The following is an 18,160-nucleotide window of genomic DNA, read 5'->3' as shown; positions in this document are numbered from 1 at the left end:
CACTAAGTAGCTGAGGCTGGCTTCGAACCTGTGCCATCCTCCTGTCTCAGCTTCCCAAGCGTGGGGATTACAAGCGTGCGCCACCATGCCCATCTTGCATATGTTCTTTTAAAAAACTTTTACCAGTTGTATGACAGGCCTTTTAGACTGGAATCTCAGTTTCTCTCTTCTGTTATAGTTTTTGTCTTGTTATGTTTTTGCAGTGTTTTGGGATTTACTCTGTTCTTTAAATTGTTATTTTAAATGTCTTAATTTCAGTAATTTTGTATCAAGCTGTTTTATTTTATGTTGGGTCTTCAGTTATTATACAAATTAGTTTTTTTAAAGTTCTTTTCCATAAATTATTTATTTCCTCAGTAGTTCTTGTGACTTTTTTTGGTCATTTATACATATGCATTGTTGATTATTCTGGATAGAGAATGGTACAGTTTTCTCTTATGTCTCTTTCTATCATAGGCCTTTCTCCTCTGGAAAGATTTGCATACATAAGTGCCCACAGATGAGGCTTTGTTTTGGGTGGGTGAGTGGGAAAAGCATAAGGGATGCCTCTAAGATGTACAAGTGGGAAACTCTTGATTCTTGTACATCAGTGCTCAAGGTAAATTCATGAGTTGGAGGCAATTTGAGTGATTTTACCAGAGATGAGCTTCTTTGCCTTGTCTGGGGTTGGAAAGCTGTGTATTATTTGTGAGAAGTGGGGTAATTTGTATAGTTTTTCCTTTAATTCTGCTGTTTTTATTGTCAGTTTTTTCTTAAAGTTAAATCTATTTTTAACTGGCACATAAAAGTAAAAATATGTACATCAGTGGAGTAGCATCATTGTTGATTCTTTTTTTATTGGTCCATGATATTCATACATCTTAATGGGGTACAAGATGGTGGAGACATAATGCACACATCACAAAATTAGCCCTTTCCCAGTTCCCCATGCCATTCCTTCCCCCTTCCTCCTTCTCATGTTTGGCTTAGTGATTGACATTGATATGTTAGTTAAAGTACATCATGTGCATTAGAGAATTTCCCCCTTCCCTCCTCCCATTCCCTCAGTTAGGTCACCTTATTTGCACATCTATAGAATCTCCTTCGTCTAGAGTTCCTCCTGTGATCCAGTTTCTCCCTAGCTTTCTCTTATTAGGTGAGCATCCGATTTCTTATTTTATTTTGACTGACTAATCTCACTTAGCATAATTTCCTCTAGCTTTATCCACTTCCCTGTAAATGACGTAATTGTGTTTTTTTTATGGCTGAGTAAAATTCCAATGTCTAAACATTGCATAGTTTTGTAATCCATTTATCTGTTGATGGACATCTTGGCTGGTTCCATAGTTTGGCTATGAACATAGATACACATGCATTAGTTGGTAGTTTGGTTTCCTTTCTTTTGGGTAAATACCCAGGAGTGGTATTGCTGAATCCTATAGTAAGTTTATTCCCATTCTTCTGAGAATCCTCCATATTGTTTTCCAAAGTGGTTGCACTAACTTGCAATTGCACAACAATGTTTTAGAGTTCCCACTTCTCCACTTCCTTGCCAGCATTTGCTGTTGTTTGTATTTTGAATGATTGCCATTCTAGTTGGTGTTAGAAGGAATCTCACGATAGTTTTGATTTGCATCTCTCTGATTGCTAATGATGTTGAACATTTTTTTCATGCATTTATTGGTCATTTGAACTTTTTCCTTTACATGCATCATGATCAGCTAGGGTTCTTCCCAGGGAGGCAAGGCTGGTTCAACATATGAAAATCAATCCATGTAATTCATCATATAAACAGAACCAAAGACAAAAATCACTCGATCATTTGAATAGATGCTGACAAAGCATTTGACAAGATCCAACATCTATCTATGCCAACATCACTGCAGAGAATTGGAGTAGAAGGGAACATATCTCAACATAATAAAGGCAACCTACAATAGGCCTACCGCCAACATCATATTAAATGGGGAAAAACTTAGAGAATTTACTCTAAAAATAACAGCAAGACAAGGGTGGCCATTATCACCACTTCTTTTCAATATAGTACTTGAGACTCTACCCAGAGCAGTAAGGCAGAAAAGGCAATCAAAGGAATACAAATAGAAAAGGAAGAACTTAAATTTCACTATTTGCAGATGACATAATACTATACTTAGAAGACCCAGCAAACTCAACCAAAAGGCTTATAGAACTGATCAACAAATTCAGCAAAGTGTCTGGGTACAAATCAATCTTAAAAAATTGGAAGCCTTTCTGTATGCCAACCATAAATCCACTGGAAAAGAAATCCAGAAAAGACTTTCACTCAGGATTTCTCACACACGCACGCGCGCGCACACACACACACACACACACACACACACACACACACACACACACTTAGGAATAAACCTAACCAGGGAGATAAAAGACCTCTACAAAGAAAATTATAAAAAATTGAAAAAAGAAATCAAAGAAGACTTTCCTTAGAAGATGGAAAGATCTTCCTTGTTCATAGATAGGCAGAATAAATATCATCAGAATGGCCATCCTTCCAAAAGTGATCTACAGATTCAACACAATGCCCATTAAACTACCCAGATCATTCCTCACAGACATAGAAAATCAGTCCTTAAATTTATTTGGAAGCGAGGCCGGGATCAGAGCCTGCTGTGAGGCAAGGCTGGTGCTGGGGCCTCCGAGGCCGGGATCAGAGCCTGCCGAGGGGTTAGGCTGGTGCCGGGGCCAGTGAAGCCAGGATCGGAGCCTATCGTGAGGCAATGGCCGGTGCTGGGGCCTCCGAGGCCAGGATCGGAGCCTGCCGAGGGGTTAGGCCGGTGCCAGGGCCAATGTCCGGCATCAAAGCCTGCCATGAGGCAAGGCCGCTATTGGGGCCTCCGAGGCTGGGATCAGAGCCTGCCGAGGGGTTAGGCCAGTGCCAGGGCCAGCAAAGCTGGGATTGGACCCTGCCGTGAGGCAAGGCCGGTGCTGGGGCTTCCGAGGCCAGGAGAGGAGTCTGTTGAGGGGTTAGGCCAGTGCCAGGGTCAGCGAGGTTGGGATGGAGCCTGCCTTGAGGTTAGGCTGGTGCTGGGGCCACCGAGCCCGGGATCAGAGCCAGCCAGGAGGTTAGGATGGTGTCGGGGCCAGCGAGGCCAGAATCGGGCCCTCCCATGAGGCAAGGCCACTGCTTGAGCCAGAGAGGTCTGGATCAGTCCACCAGGTAGCCAGGCCACTTCTGGGGCCGTCAAGAGTGGGATCAGTACTTGCAATGCAGCGTGCACAGAGAAATATCGCAGAAAATAAAAACCAGATGCTTCCCCTAATCAGCAATAACTAGGAGGAAAGGGGCAACAGGAAGAGGTTGAGCTATAGAAAGGGCCCTATAGTGAAGCAATTAAGGTGTCCAGTCAGAGGGTATGGAATAGGGGAGGATGGAGCCTCTTTCAAATGCAGGAGGTACATAAACAAATGTATCAAAGTTAATCACCAAACAAGCATGGGATCGAGGGAGGGGGAGGGAATGGGATGGGGAGTGGATGAGGGCTAATTGGATAATGTGTGCTTGTATATCCTCTCAAGTCTTGTATTCCAATTTGATATATGATTACAATGCACCAATAAAAATAAAATTAAAAAAAATTTATTTGGAACTACAAAAAACCCAGAATAGCCAAAGTAGGTCTCAGCAACAAAAAACCATACAGGAGGAATCACAACACCTGACTTTAAACTATACTACAAAGCCATTGTAATAAAAACAGCATGGTACTTCCACAAAAATAGATACATAGACCAATGGAGCAGAATAGAAGACCCAGAAACATGCTCACATACTTTCAGCCATTTGATTTTTGACAAAGCGGCCAAAAACATGCTTGAAAAATGATAGCCTGTTCAACACATGATGTTAGCAAAGCTGGTTAACCATATTCAGAAAAATGAAAATCCCACTTTCTCACCATACACAAGAGTCAAATCAAGATTGATCAAAGACTTGGAAATTAGACCAGAGACCTTGAGGCTCCTTGAAGAGAGCATAGGTCCAACACTGCAACACATAGACATAGATAAAATTTTTCTCAACGAGATCTCATAGGTACAAGAAACTAAGCCGGGCGTGGTGGCACACAGTTGTAATCCCAGCATTCGGGAGGGGAGGCTGAGACCTGGAGGATCGTGGTTTGCGGACAGCTTCAGCTACTTAGTGAGGCCCTCTGCAACTCAGTGAGACCTGGTTTCAAAATAAAGAATAAAAAATAGGGCAGGGGGTGTAGCTTGGAGGTCGAATGCCCTTGGGTTCCATCCCCAGACCCGCAAAAAAAAAAAAAAACAAAAAAAAAAAAACCAAAAAAAAACAAACTAAAAGGTGAATCAATACATGGTATTGCATGAAACTGGAGAGCTTCTGTACAGCAAAGGAAACTATCAAGAACCTTAACTGAGAGCCAACAGAATGCGAGAAGATTTTTGCCAACTACTCCTGCGATAGAGGTCTAATATCTAGAATATACAGAGAACTCGAGAAACTCAGCACTAAGAAAACGAATAACCCAATCAAAAAATGGGCAAGTGAACTAAATAGACACTTCATTGTTTATTTTTACACCTGCCTTCTATACCTGCTGATGAGCCCACCTTCTCCTAGGGAGATCGGCTTCTCCCTCCTCTATACCCTCCTCTATCTTGACTTTAGCTTCCTTTCCTTTGTTTATATTTTCATCTCACATCCACAAAAGAATTGTTTCAGTCTTCTTCATCTGATAATCATTATTTCTCTCCAGATTTATTGTATTTGCTGTTCAGGTTTTTTTTTTCCCTTTTTTTAATTGATTTCTTCTCTTAGGAGAGAAGGGAGACAAAAGTTTATCTTCTGTTTGTCATTTTTAACTTTAAGGATTCTTTATTATGTTTTTATTTATTTATTTTTAAACACAAAGCAAAATAATTTGTACATCTTGGTCCATGTAGCATTTGTCACCCAAATCTTACTTATTTCAATAATTCTGGTATAGATTTTCTAGGTTGATAATAATATTCTACAAGTAAGTTCACTATTGTTTTTTTAATTCTATATACTTATTTTTTCTTATTTACCCAGAGCCACTGAAGAAAAGTGAATGACAGTGATGACAGTAGACATTGAACCTAATATTTTTAAAGACCAATTTTGAACAGATTCAACTGTTAAGTAGAAAATGGAAATTATTAGCTTTATTATATAAATTCCTGGCCTGTTGAGAAAGGTATCAAAAAATTCCCTTCACAGTTAGTGTTTTGGAGTAAAAGAATTTGGCATTTAACAACCAAATATTGAATATCTCTTTTAATTCTTTTACCCATAGCTACAGTTCAGAATTGGGGACACATAAGAAGGGAAAACTAGCTTTCTAAAACAGTAAGTATTTCCAAGTGAGTTGACGAAATTTTAGACGACAAAGGTGGTTAATCATTATTGGGCAGAAAAATTAATATTTCCTGACAATAAGTTAATTAAAACAAGTCATTTAATTGGCAGCTATAATGGACTTTATACTCTAAAGCCCATAGAGATCCAGTTAAACAACCATTAATGGAGAAATGCCAGCATGTGATAATGTGGCCCATATGGTTGACAGCCAAATGAGTTATTGTAACAACAGAAAGATCTGGTTATTTTTTTAATCATGTAGAAGGATTTTCTGCTTGATTTATTTTTATTCTTTAAAGGTACTTTAAACACTGCCTCATAGCAGGTTGGGTATGGTGGCATATGTCTGTAATCCCAGGTACTTGGGAGGCTGAGGCCGGAGAATCTCAGCTGTGAGGCCAGACTTGACAACTTACTGAGACCCTGTCTCTAAATAAAAAGTTAAAAAGGGCCAGGGAATATAGTTCAGTGGTAGAATCTCTGGGTTTCATCTCCAGTACCACCACCACACCTCCCACCTTCTTACATGCACACAAGAACAATTGTTTCATAGATATTAAAAGCTCCTGATTATAGAATTTAGAAATACTTGGTAAATGTTGCAAGGAAGAGATTTCTATCTTAATGGCATTTTATTGATGGGGGTTTAAGTCAGAAGGAACCATCAAAAAAGGAAATTAGTTGCCTTTTGTGGTTATGAGACCCCATTAAGAGGAAGGACTTGACTACCATCTGGCAGAATGTTAAGAGAAGGATTGGGGAGGATGGTCTAAGCAGTCTCTCCTACCTCTAAAACTGTGTGAATTAAAAGGGGAATATCTGGTAGCTTTTTGGAACACAAGAAATTCTCAATTTCATAATTATATAATGAAATAAAAGAATATAGAATCCATAAGAATTATCTATTGCCTTTTTTGCACAAATTTTTTCTTCCACATTTCTAGCCAAACAACTGGTATCCTTAAAATTTTTTTTTGCTAGCTTTATCTTCTAATATACTCAAGTGACATATTATTTTCTAGTTTTATAGGTAAAAAAGACATCCATTAATCAAGTTGTGCAGTTACTTTTTTGTAGTATCTCTGCCATCTACCCTTTTATCCATTCTCTGCTGCTACTATTTCCTGTCTCCACCCCCCACCCCAGTTTAAACCCGTTTTACTTCTTGAATCATTGGCTCCTTTCTGTTCTCATCACTTCATTGAAGCCTTCATGATTGCTCACTGGATGTACTGCACTCTTTTACCTTTCAAACCCTTCCTCTTTGCCAGGGGTAAAGGGACTGAATGTGTACATTACCAAAAATTCATGTGTTGAAATCCTCATGTGCCATGGAGTAGTATGAGGAGGTAGGGCCTCTGCGAGGTTAATTAAGTCACAAGAGTGGAGCCCAAATGAGTGGGGTTAGTGCCCTTACAAGAGGGGACCCCAGAGAGTTTTCCTTATCCTTCTTCCATATGAAGATGTGAGGTGAAGTTGGTAGTCTTCATCCAAAACAGGGCCCCCACCAGAACCTGACCATCCTGGCAACAGGATCTTAGGCTTCCAATCTCCATATTGAAAAATAGTTTCATTTCTGAGACATCCTAGCTGTGGCACTTTGTTATGACAGCCTGAATTAAGTAGCGCACCAGATCAAATTTTTTTCTAACTGAAGGGCTGCCTGCATTATCCCTGTAGTTCAAGTCCCTCAATGGTTTTAGGTTACCCGAAGATCAAATACAAATCTCGTGACAGATTTGTCTTCTATTATCTGGCTTGGCATGACTGTCCCATATCATTGTCTGCCCCCTCCATATATGATAGTCCAGATATGCCACATTGTTGACTGCTCCTTGAAAATGTCCTCTTCTTTGTTATTGTAGTGCCATGGCACATGCTATTTCCTTAGTTCCTTCTCCTCTGCATGGATCTGATATCTGATTAGTCTTTTAACATTCACTTTAAAGGTTTTCTGCTCCTTGACCTGACTTGCTTTCTCACTGTCTTTGAAGCCTGCATTGGAATCACCTTAGTGTTGCCATGGAACTTTATATCCAGTTGTATTAGACTTAAGGCAGGTCTCCTCTCCTCTCCCCTCCCCTCTCCCTCCCTTTTCCTCTCCCTCCCTCTCCCCTCCCCTCTCCCTCCCTCTCCCCTCCCCTCTCCCTCCCTCTCCCTCCCCCTCTCCCCCCCCCCCTCAGGGTAGTCCCAGGGATTGGACCCAGGGCTACACTCCCAGCCCTTTGTATTTTTGTATTTTGAAGCAAGATCTTGCTAGGTTGCTGAGAGTCTCTTTAAGTTGCTGAAACTGGTCTCAGACCTGTGATCCTCTTTCATCAGCTTCCCAAATACAGGGATTACAGGTGTGCACCACCATGCCTATATTGTGATTTTTAATGTTCTCATATACTTCACTCATGTTTCTCTGTATATTTCATAAGTCCTGGTATATGTAGCATCTGATAGTAGATGTGAAATAAAAATTCATTTCTTACTTCATAATATAGAAACATTCTATTAATCTAGAGACTAGTTTTTAGAATCTCCCTTTTCTAGAATGTGGCCAAGAATCTTGAAGCAGGTAGAAAAAGACTTCTAAGCAGTTTAAAATTATTTTCTTAAAGCTCATGCATAAAAGCATGTAAACTAATTCTATAGGAGAGACTACTGGGCCCTTAGTCATAGTCCATTAACTTTTGCTTTACATAGAATTCTAACAGACTTGTTTACTTAATTTCATAGCCCACATTAGATTAGAAGCAACACATTGGAAGGTGGAGGAAAATTATGTTGACAGAGATAGGAATGTTGAAAAGACATAAAGCTAATATATTGATAGTTTGAAGATAAGAGAATCTATACACAAAAGAAAAAATTATGAAATATACATCACAATTTTTATTAAATATGCCATTGAGCATGTGTTAGCATGGTGGTGGATACCCGTAATCCTAGTGCTTAGAAGACTGAGACAGGAAGGTCATAGGTTTGAGATCAGCCTCAACAATTTAGTGAGACCCTGTTTCAAAAAAAAAAAAAAAAGAAGGCCAGGCGTTTAGCTCAGAGGTAGGTTGCCCCTAGGTTTGATACCCAGGATTAAGAAAAAACAAGAGGAACCCCCCATGCCATTGGTATTCATTTAATGTAGGGTTTTATAAGTGTTGTTTTGAATTATATCTATCCTAATGAGGGTATTCATTTCTGTTCTATATAGTGTGTTAGAAATACAGTATAGTTTAGCCGGGCGTGGTGGCGCACGCTTGTAATCCCCGCGCTTGGGAGGCAGAGACAGGAGGATCGCGCAGGTTCGAAGCTAGCCCCGCGCGCTGGTTTAGGAGACCCTGTTTCCAAATAAAAATGCAAAAATAGGTCTGGGAGTGTAGCCCGGAGGTAGAAGGGCTTCCAGGAACCCCAGTACCACCAAAAAAAAAAAAAAAAAAAAAAAAAAGAAATACAGTATAGTTTAAAGGTAAGAATGGGGTGAACTCAAAGATGTTGCACAACTCAGCCCCCTACAGTGTTAGATAAATGAGGTTTTGCTGAGTTTCTTTCTAAAGCTGCAGGGCACTGGCACTTTGCTTCTAATCATGAATTTCTCTTTGGTTATATTCACATTACTAATAATTCCATTAACTGGTCTTTGTTAGGGCATTTTCATATCAATTTCTAATTTTTTATGTCAGATTTGGATATTAGAATGGTCCCTTTCTCCTGGCTCTTACTCTTTTTTTCCCTTAGTTTTATCATGGAACGACTTATGAGTTTTCTCAGTATATCACTAATTCTGATACTATTTTGTATTAGCTCGTTGCAATATTTTCTGAATATTTCATTACCTGAATTGGTGGGGAGGGAGTAAGAGAGAGGCTAACCTTCCATTTTCATAGATTGAGACATGAGGTATTGAGATATGGGGTGATAGATACCGTATGTGGCTACGGTACTGCAAGTCCTGTGCTGGGGCTTGGAACTATTAATCTTCTTGGTGCAAATTGCTGAGACATGTTTCTTATGTCTATCAATGTGGTTAAACTTTTCTAGGGGAGGTTGGGCTGCTGGTGCCAAAGGGTGGAGGGGTGTTGACTAATCTGCTAAACAGCCTTTTATCTATGAGTCTATTTTTTTTTTATTAGTTATTTCTGACCAAAAGAAGAGAAGGTTGGAAATGTGGATTTTTGTTTTTAATTAGTCTCTCTAGGGAAGAGAGGCTTATTTTGAAGAATGGAATTTTAAGGAAGCTTGACAACCTCACTTTTCATGTGACTGAAACATTTTGGCATCTGAAAAAGGTTTCACAACTATGAGTTCCAGCCAGACTTCCCAGCGGCTCTGCTGCTCTTTGGGACTTTGATACATGGGTGACTGGTGCCTCTACTGTTAGGTCACAGCTCCCCTGTAGGGTGCCATGGGTGGAACTGCTGTGCTCCTTTCTCTCTAGTAGTGCAGAGGTCTGCCATGGGTGGCACCCCCTCATCATCTGCATTATAACGATTGTCACCCCTCCATCCTATACCATGTTTATGTACGTTAGTCAGGCCAGTTGATGCCTATGACAGGCCCAGGACTTAATAACACATTGTTATTTATACAAGGAGGACATTTTCTTCTACACTTATACCATTATAAAATTGTGATGCTACTATGTTAACACTGACATTCAGAGATTGGTAAATTTGTTCAAGATCCTAGAGGAAAATTGTAAAGTATCCCAAAGTAACTAGACTTTGGAAGCCACCCTGTTCAGCAGCCTGTGCCCTCACCCGGTTTACAAACTCCTTCTGGATTCTTTCCATAAAATGAAGCAGCTACTTTTCTTATTATATACTTCTGGTTGTCAGAAAAATTTTCTTTGTTGAGCTGAAGTTTGCTTTTCTCTAAACGTTCTTACCTAATGGTTCTTTTTCTTTCCTCTTGGTTATCAGACTGCCATGATTACAGAGCTTTTCTTTAAGTAACCATTGTTTTACTTATAACAGTCTAAACTGAATGAGGGTGTAGTGATAGAAATGAGTCATGAGGCTATAAACCCTGGAATGATGGACTGACTCAGGTCACAATAATATGCTCTAAGGCTTCTATGAAAAATGATAGCATATATGTGATTCAGATTCAGTAGTATCCATAGCTTCCGTCATCCACTAGGGGTCTTGGGATGTAGCTCCCACTGATAAGGAAGAATGACTCTATTCTATCAACCCTTTCACTGTTATTTAAATCTTCTGGTTTCCAGATTCCTCACAGTTCTCTAAATATAGTCACAATGTCCAATGACCTTTTAAACTTAAAATGGGTTAAAAAATGATATTTTAGATGTGGCCTGTCTAGCTGAATACCTAGTTAAAGACTGTTTCTCTGAGGCCTGACATTTATTATGACCTAAGAAATCCATGCTCTTCAAGCTTCTGTTTTAGTATACCTGAAAAGGTAGTGAATTCCTTGTCACTGGATATGGTAAGCAAGTGCATACATGTCAGGGATGTAATAGATAAAAACAAGTAGGAAAAGGAGGGTCGTGTCATTACAGAAGTACATAAAGATGGCTATTTTAACAATTCCGGCACCTCAATTATACAGAATGATAGGTTTTGTTGTGACATATTAAAACCAAAATTTGAGCAGTTTTACTCCCCAATACTTCCCCGCTTCCAAATGGCAATTAGTTTTTAAGCAGCTTTTTTATGCAATAACTACTGTAAAATATAAGACACAAAACAAAATAATATTGGGGATATACCTGAGTAAATTTTCTTCTCTGAGAAGGCGGGTATTTAGGAACTTTTGTTTTCAGACCAAGCAGTGAATAAACTTGATAGTGTATTTTGCATCTGTGTAAGACTACACTTATTGTCAAACACTTTTATTTCACAAAATTCTATCAGTTTTCCTTTGATGGCAGTGAGATAGTGCTTTGAATTCTCTCTGCATTTGTCCACACTGTTCATTTGTTCTATGCAGAGTGAACAGTTGAGATGATACAGCTAGATTGTTAGAAACATTTAAGAATTCCTTACTAAATGTTGAAATTAGCATTGTTTTGTTCCTTATTAACCACTCTCTTATTTCTTGTACTGGAATAACATAAACGGTGCTTTGATAGATGTTCTCTCAGACTTTTACCAGAGACATTTCTATAAGTGGAATATTGTTTACTCCTAATCCTAAAATCAATTATTTATTTACTTATTTTAACTTATTTATCTTTTTAGTAGACTTGCTCTTTTTTAATTTACATTGATACTTTTGGGGCTGTGTAGCCGATAAGTTTTGCTACATGGTGGCAACAAGAGCTTTTATTGTAATTCTTTTTAGGACAGGTAATTCTTTAGTGATCATGTTCTTGACTTTGCATTGGAGTGTATAGAGTCTTCTTTTTTTCCATGAGGTAATTTTGTAAAGGAGTGGGTATAACAAGATATTTAGTCCATCAATATACTGCATATAGAGACATTGGATGAGATGGTTCTTATAAGGAAAGGATGTTTAAACCCAGAATCTCTCAAGTGAGCTGTGGTCTGTAATAGTTCCACCCTTGGTAAAGGGAGGCTCATTGAAACTTCTTGAGTATTAATCCTGATGGAGAGCATGCACAGTCTCCTTGGACTGAAGCCCATGGTCATCTTATCAAGGCAGGGCTACGTAAGTAGGATCATTTGCCTTTTTTTCTTTTTTTTTTGTGGTGCTAGGAATTGAACTCAGGCATTTCTTTTTAGTTCACTAGTCAAAATGAAGGTTGAGAGGATTGGATGGATGGTAGATTGGTTACTTTGACAAGTAAGCGTAGAGTATGTGAATTATGAATGTTTCCCATTTTTCAATATTACCAATCATCTTTCCAAAGTTCCTCACCAGAAATATACAGTAAGAAGCTGGATTTGCCTGGATCGCTTAACTTGTTTTGGAGAATGGGTGAGAAAAGTTTCCAGCTGGAGCTGTCATTTTTTTCCCCCCATAGCAGATGCCTGCCAAGCCTTTTCTGAGGATAACTTGATATGCGCCTTCCTTCTTTTGCTACCATTAAGCATATTATCCTGACTTTTGCAAGCCCCCAGGCTGTAAGGCGGGCTGTGTGCTTTGGTTAGAGCACAGAGCCCTGGGGTGTGGAGAGGAGTCTCTGGCCCTGGTTTTTCCACTGGTTGCTGGATGACCTTGGGCGCATGAGTCAACTTCTTCTCCATTTTCTTTCCTACTTTATAAAACTGAAGCTTTCTTTTTCCTTCTAGTGTTTAAAAAAAAAATGTTGCCAGTCATTCAGAAAGGACAAACAAGAGTTTTCTGAGTGAGCTAACACTTATCTGTATACTTTAGTTAATACAGTAGCGCCCCCCCCCCCACCTTGTTTGTAGGAATATGTTCTAAGCCCCTCATGAATTTCTGATACTTTTGGTAGTACTGAACCCTAAATAGACAATTTTTTTTCTCCTTGTAACATACTTATGAAGTTTAACTTATAGATTAGGCATAGTAACTAATAATGTAAGCAGAACAGTAATTAGGTTATATGAATGCAGTTCCTTGATCTTAAAACATCTTACTGTACCGTCCTCTCCTTTGTGGGGGTGCGAGGTGACACAGTACCCACAGGATGAGATGCAGTGAGGTGAATGACACAGATACTGTCTCTCAGCATTTGGCCACACAATCCATCAGGAGGAGCATCATTGGGCCATGACGATGCCAGTTGACCATGGGCAAATGAAACCGCAAGAAAAGCAAAAACATGGAAGGCGGGAGAGTACTGTATAGATAGGATGACTTTTGGATTACTAGAGTAAATTAAACAAAGTGCTCCAAATGTGTTCAATATGTATTCCAGATGGTCTATGTTAAATAAAAGATGTAAGTCATGTCTAATTTATATAAATCATTTCAATCTCTTTTAGGGCAAAAGCAAAATAGTTATTATGTTGTCCATGCAAATTGTATTATATAGCCTTAGAGAACTTCAGAGGGCACTGAAAGATTGGTTAGTCACTTAAACCCTTAAACTCCCTTTGGGAGGCCTAGTTGATTCATGTGGACCCTACAAAATGATGTAGTTCACCAAATTTTGAAATTACATCAGGATTATTTCATCTCTTTAGGGCTCTCAATTTTAATTTAATTTTGCTATATTAAAAAAATACTGAAGAATAAATTACCCTCACCCCAGAAAAGTATTTGGGTACCAGTTTGCATAAATTTAATTTCAGTTTTTGTGTCTCAGAAGTCTACTGTGTCTTAAAAATCTGGTTAGCTCATTAAGATTCCAGTTCTTAATATTTGGGCCCTATAAATATGTAGATTTCAGTAACCTCTGCTATAATCTGAAGTTAATAATACAATCTGTGCTTCGATGTGTGACTATAAAATTTCTTAAAGGGAATCCTGTACTTATGGATCTAAAAATGTTGAGCTTGAGGTTAATAATGGGGCTAAAGTCTGATGAGAGAATTTCTGACGATTACAAGATACTCTACGAATAGTTAGAACTTTTATCTCAAAGGAGTGCAGTGACTCACTAGAGTTTTTGTGTTTTTTATTCCCATGGAAAGAGCACATGGTAGGAGGTTAGAAAGAGTCTTATAATTGTGAGACAAGAGAGACATTGCTTTTTCCAACTACCATATGTGGTGATTAGGCTCTTCGGAATGACACTGGGGTGCTCTCTGAGAAACCAGTCACAGCTTTCCAAATAACATATAATAAATAAAGTATGTAAGATGTTTCTCCCAGCCAGATGTAATGTTCAGTAATTGATGACTAAATTTAAAGTAAACTACAGGAAATTTTGGAAAATGCCTACATAGGCCAAGAAAGCAGTTGTGCTGTTAAGAATATGCAAACCGCTTTCCTGCTTCCAGGTAAGAATATATGGTGATTTTCATGATTTATGAGAAAATGCCTGGATGATGCTGAACTAAGTCTGAACTGTCCTGAAATTTTGTTTCCATTTGAACAGATAATGCTCAGGTAGATATGATTTCTTTTCCACAATGTTTCGAAACGGACTGAATATGTTTTGTAACTGATCTAGTTTTTGTAAGTTAAATTATATTTTGTATCTAGAAGAGAAATTCAGTTCCTGGGAGATTCTTGAAAGGTGACAGTCTAAACCTGTGCCTCTGAGCTCTTCTCAGCCAACAAAAAAAGCAGCTCAGGAGTGCCTGGAGGAGGAACTAAGAGGTTGGCATGGGGAAGACCAGAGGACTTGTCCTGAAAGTGTTTGTCCTTCCTTCCTTCCTTCCTTCCTTCCTTCCTTCCTTCCTTCCTTCCTTCCTTCCTTCCTTCCTTCCTTCCTTCCTCCTTCCCTCCCTCCCTCCCATCCTGCCTCCTTCCCTTCCTTCCTTCTTTTTAATATATTAGTGCTTTGAACTGGGTTTTGTGTCTCTCAAGGAGTTGAGAGTGGGGGACTTTGTAACTGTCATAGCTAGTCTTTGGTTCCTCTGGTGATTGCTCTCAAACCAGACCTAAGCCATGCATGTAGGTGAGTGTGCAGAGATCTGGGGTATGCTTCTTACCCACCCGTAGAGGCTTCTGAACTTTGCTCTCCTATTGCTGAGCTCAGTGGTGACACTTGTAATCCTATTACTTGGGAGGCCGAGGCAAGAGAACCACAGGTTCCAGGCCAGCCTGGGCAGCTTAGCAAGATCTTGTCTCCAAATAAAAAATAAAATAAGAAGGGCGAGGGGTGTAGCTCAGTGGTAGAGCATCTCTGGATTCAATCCCCAATAGCACACACATAAAAGCACAAGTATACATACCCCCCCCCAAAAAAAAAGAGGGAAAACATTTTTTTCTTTCTTTCTTAACTGGGATTTTAAAAAATGAACTGTGGAGACAGCTACTATGAGGGCTTGGGCCCCAAAGTTGCCTAAGATAGCTGAACCTGGTGAAATGAGTGCTGCCCTGCAGGAAAGCATGGTACCCTATCCAATAGTTCTATAGAAAGGACTCCTCGTGAAACACTCTAGAAGACATCCTTCCTAGTTAGGGTCCCTTGCAAGCATTAAAATTGTGTATTATTTCAATTTACTTATATGGATGGTCTATGAATATGCAGAGATATTCATTGCATACCTTTACCACCAGGTGTTGTGGACATAGAGGGAACAGCAGTGAACAGAACAGAAAGTATTTTTCCTTTTTAATGCTTACCTTCGATTTGGGGGAGAAATCAATCAATACACTGCTACTAATAATAAACAAATGTACTAATACCTATCCAGATATGGTCATGGAAAAGTTTAGGAAGTGAAATGAAGCCACTTAAAGGGCGAGCAGAGTGAAGGGAGGTGCCCTGTCAGACGGCTGCCCAATAATGACCGCTCTCACGTGGTATCTTCAGGGCAGATACTTCAGCATAGAAAGAAGTCATGTAAATAAATATCTGAGGAGAAGAGTTGGCAGCATGAATAGCATTTGCAAAGAGCTGGAGACAGGGATACTCTGCCTGTTGAAGAAACAGCAGTAAAGCTAGGTGTTTGCAGGAGTGCGAGGAAGAGTTGTAGAAGTAACCAGTGGACAAATCAGGAACAACAGGGGATTCCTGTTCTCATGCTCATTCATCAATACTGAGGGTTAAAATGATGATGTAGGATGATAAAATTAAAGAATTTTATGTAAAATTCTTTGTATTTTAGAGGATGTGATTGTACTTTTGTGAAACTCAAATTTTTGCTAAAGAGGGGAAGTTTGGTATATCATGACTAATTATAGGTTTTCCTCATACTTGTGATGAGCAGAAATGGAAAATAACAAAAACATCCTATTCATAATACTAAGAAACTATTTTCTACTTCAGAATGCAATTTTACAAGGAAGATAGCTGATGTCTGAAGAAAAGAGTAAAATCTTATGGAAGGTCATAAAACTAGACTTAAATATTCTGTGTTCTTGGATGGTAAAGCAGTATCACATAAACACCATTTAATACAACCCCAATTTGAATCCCAAGGGGGTTTTTAATTTTTTAAGCCTAAAAATATTTGAAACTATATATATATATATATATATATATATATATATATATGAATAAATGCTCAAAACAGCATTTCATCTAATTTTATTAGATGAAAATTAAGCTTAGTCCAATGTCATATAAATAATCTATAGCTAGAAATTGATACATAGATTAAGGATTAGCAAACTTCGTCTATAAAGGGCCAGAAACAGAAGACTTCAGCTTTGTGGGCCGAATGGTCTTTTTCTTGGCTACTCAACTCGACCCTTCTAGTACAAAGCCATCATAGACACAGTGTGAATCAGTGGGTATGTGTGGGTTTACGCATTAGTTACGATTTGCCAGATTGTGATATAGATAGTAAAACAAAATAGCGCTGAGAAATAGTTAACGCTATGTACAAGAAGGGCAATATTTCAAATCACTTGGAAAAATTAGTTGATTTAGTTGGATATGGTGGTGTATGTCTCATTCCAGTGCTTGGGAGGCTGAGGCAGGAGGATCACAGGTCTGAGACTAGCTTCAGCAACTCAGTGAAATATTGTTTCAAAATAAAAAATGAAATAGGGCTGGGAATGTGGCTCAGATTTAATAAATGGTGCTTGCGAAATTTATATTAATCTGAAAACAAAAAATACATTAAATTATTAATTATGCAGAAAGAAACCCCTAATTCATATAAAGCAGTAAAATAGTTCAAGAAAAACTAAGAAACTAACCAAGTGCTGGAGGACATTTTTTAAAAACAAGACATAAAATATAAGAGCCATCAGGAAAAGATATAGTTGACTACATAAAAATAAGATTTATTTTGTCATTTATTATAACAGAGAAATAAAAATAGTAGTCTTTGAAAATAGACTTTTAAAAAATATTTGCTACATATACGCCAGAAAAAAGGTTCAGATCTTCAACATTTAAAGTGCTCCTACAGCTCACTCGGGAAGAACAGAACAAAGACATAGTTCCTGAAAAGAGAAACCAAGTGGGCAGTGGCCGTAGGAAAAGATGTTCAGAATTACACGATGTTGTTTACTTCTGTAGACAGGGGATAGTGAAGTACCCTCTTCATAGTGTTGTTGGAAGGATTATATCAGAGAATACAAGTAAAAATAAGAAGTGGTTTGGCACATAGTATGTGCTGAACTAGTGTTCTTTTAATAAAATAAAAGCATGAATAGATAAGAGATTGGCACAAAAGGTTATTTATTGCAGTTTTGTTTGAAGTTAGTAATGACTGGAAACACACTGATGGCCTATCAATAAAGAAATAATTAAATAACTTATATTTTATTAGGAAATTTATACAGTTATTAAAAATAATTAATTTAGGTTATTATTCGTGGTGCTGGGATCAAACCTTACGCATGCCAGGCAAACGCTATAACACTGATCCACAGGCCCAGCCCTAGTTTGTTTAGTTTATATCTAAAAGTTTAGAAAGCACTCCATGATGTTTGTTTAGGAGAAAAAGGCAGTTATTAGACAGTGTGATCTTGGGCTTACACAGTGTTACAAAAATCCTTAAATATGCTTGCATATGATCATGAGACATTTAATTTTCTCCAACTAAAAATACTGTCTTGATGCAGACCAATCTAAAAATAGACCAAATGATTCAGTGCCTTCTTTTAATACACTTTTTTTCTATATTTAATTTATATTGTATTTCTTTCTTTTTTTGAACTTTATAGCATGAATTCTTGGCTTAGGCAAAAATACCAGAATTCTTTATGAGAATTAAAGCATAGAAGTATTTGCCATGGATTCCACGGCATCTGGATGGTTCTGATGCCTGCTTTTTATATAGTGGCTGTTTCCTCCTAAGCTGTCACCTGTCGCTTCCTGTGCTGTTATGTCTAACTATACATCAC

At 38.5% G+C, this 18,160-nt stretch overlaps 1 protein-coding gene across 2 annotated transcripts in view; it reads left to right on the top strand.

The window, feature by feature from the left end:
• The window catches only part of BCKDHB (branched chain keto acid dehydrogenase E1 subunit beta), a gene marked incomplete at its 3' end in the record, with an annotated part of 243,016 nt that overhangs the window by 121,843 nt on the left and 103,013 nt on the right, over positions 1 to 18,160 (top strand). The window lies entirely within an intron of this gene.

Source organism: Muscardinus avellanarius, assembly GCF_963383645.1.
Source record: "Muscardinus avellanarius genome assembly, chromosome: 8".
Classification (NCBI taxonomy): Eukaryota; Metazoa; Chordata; class Mammalia; order Rodentia; family Gliridae; genus Muscardinus; species Muscardinus avellanarius.
This window is presented reverse-complemented; position numbering and strand designations above follow the sequence as displayed.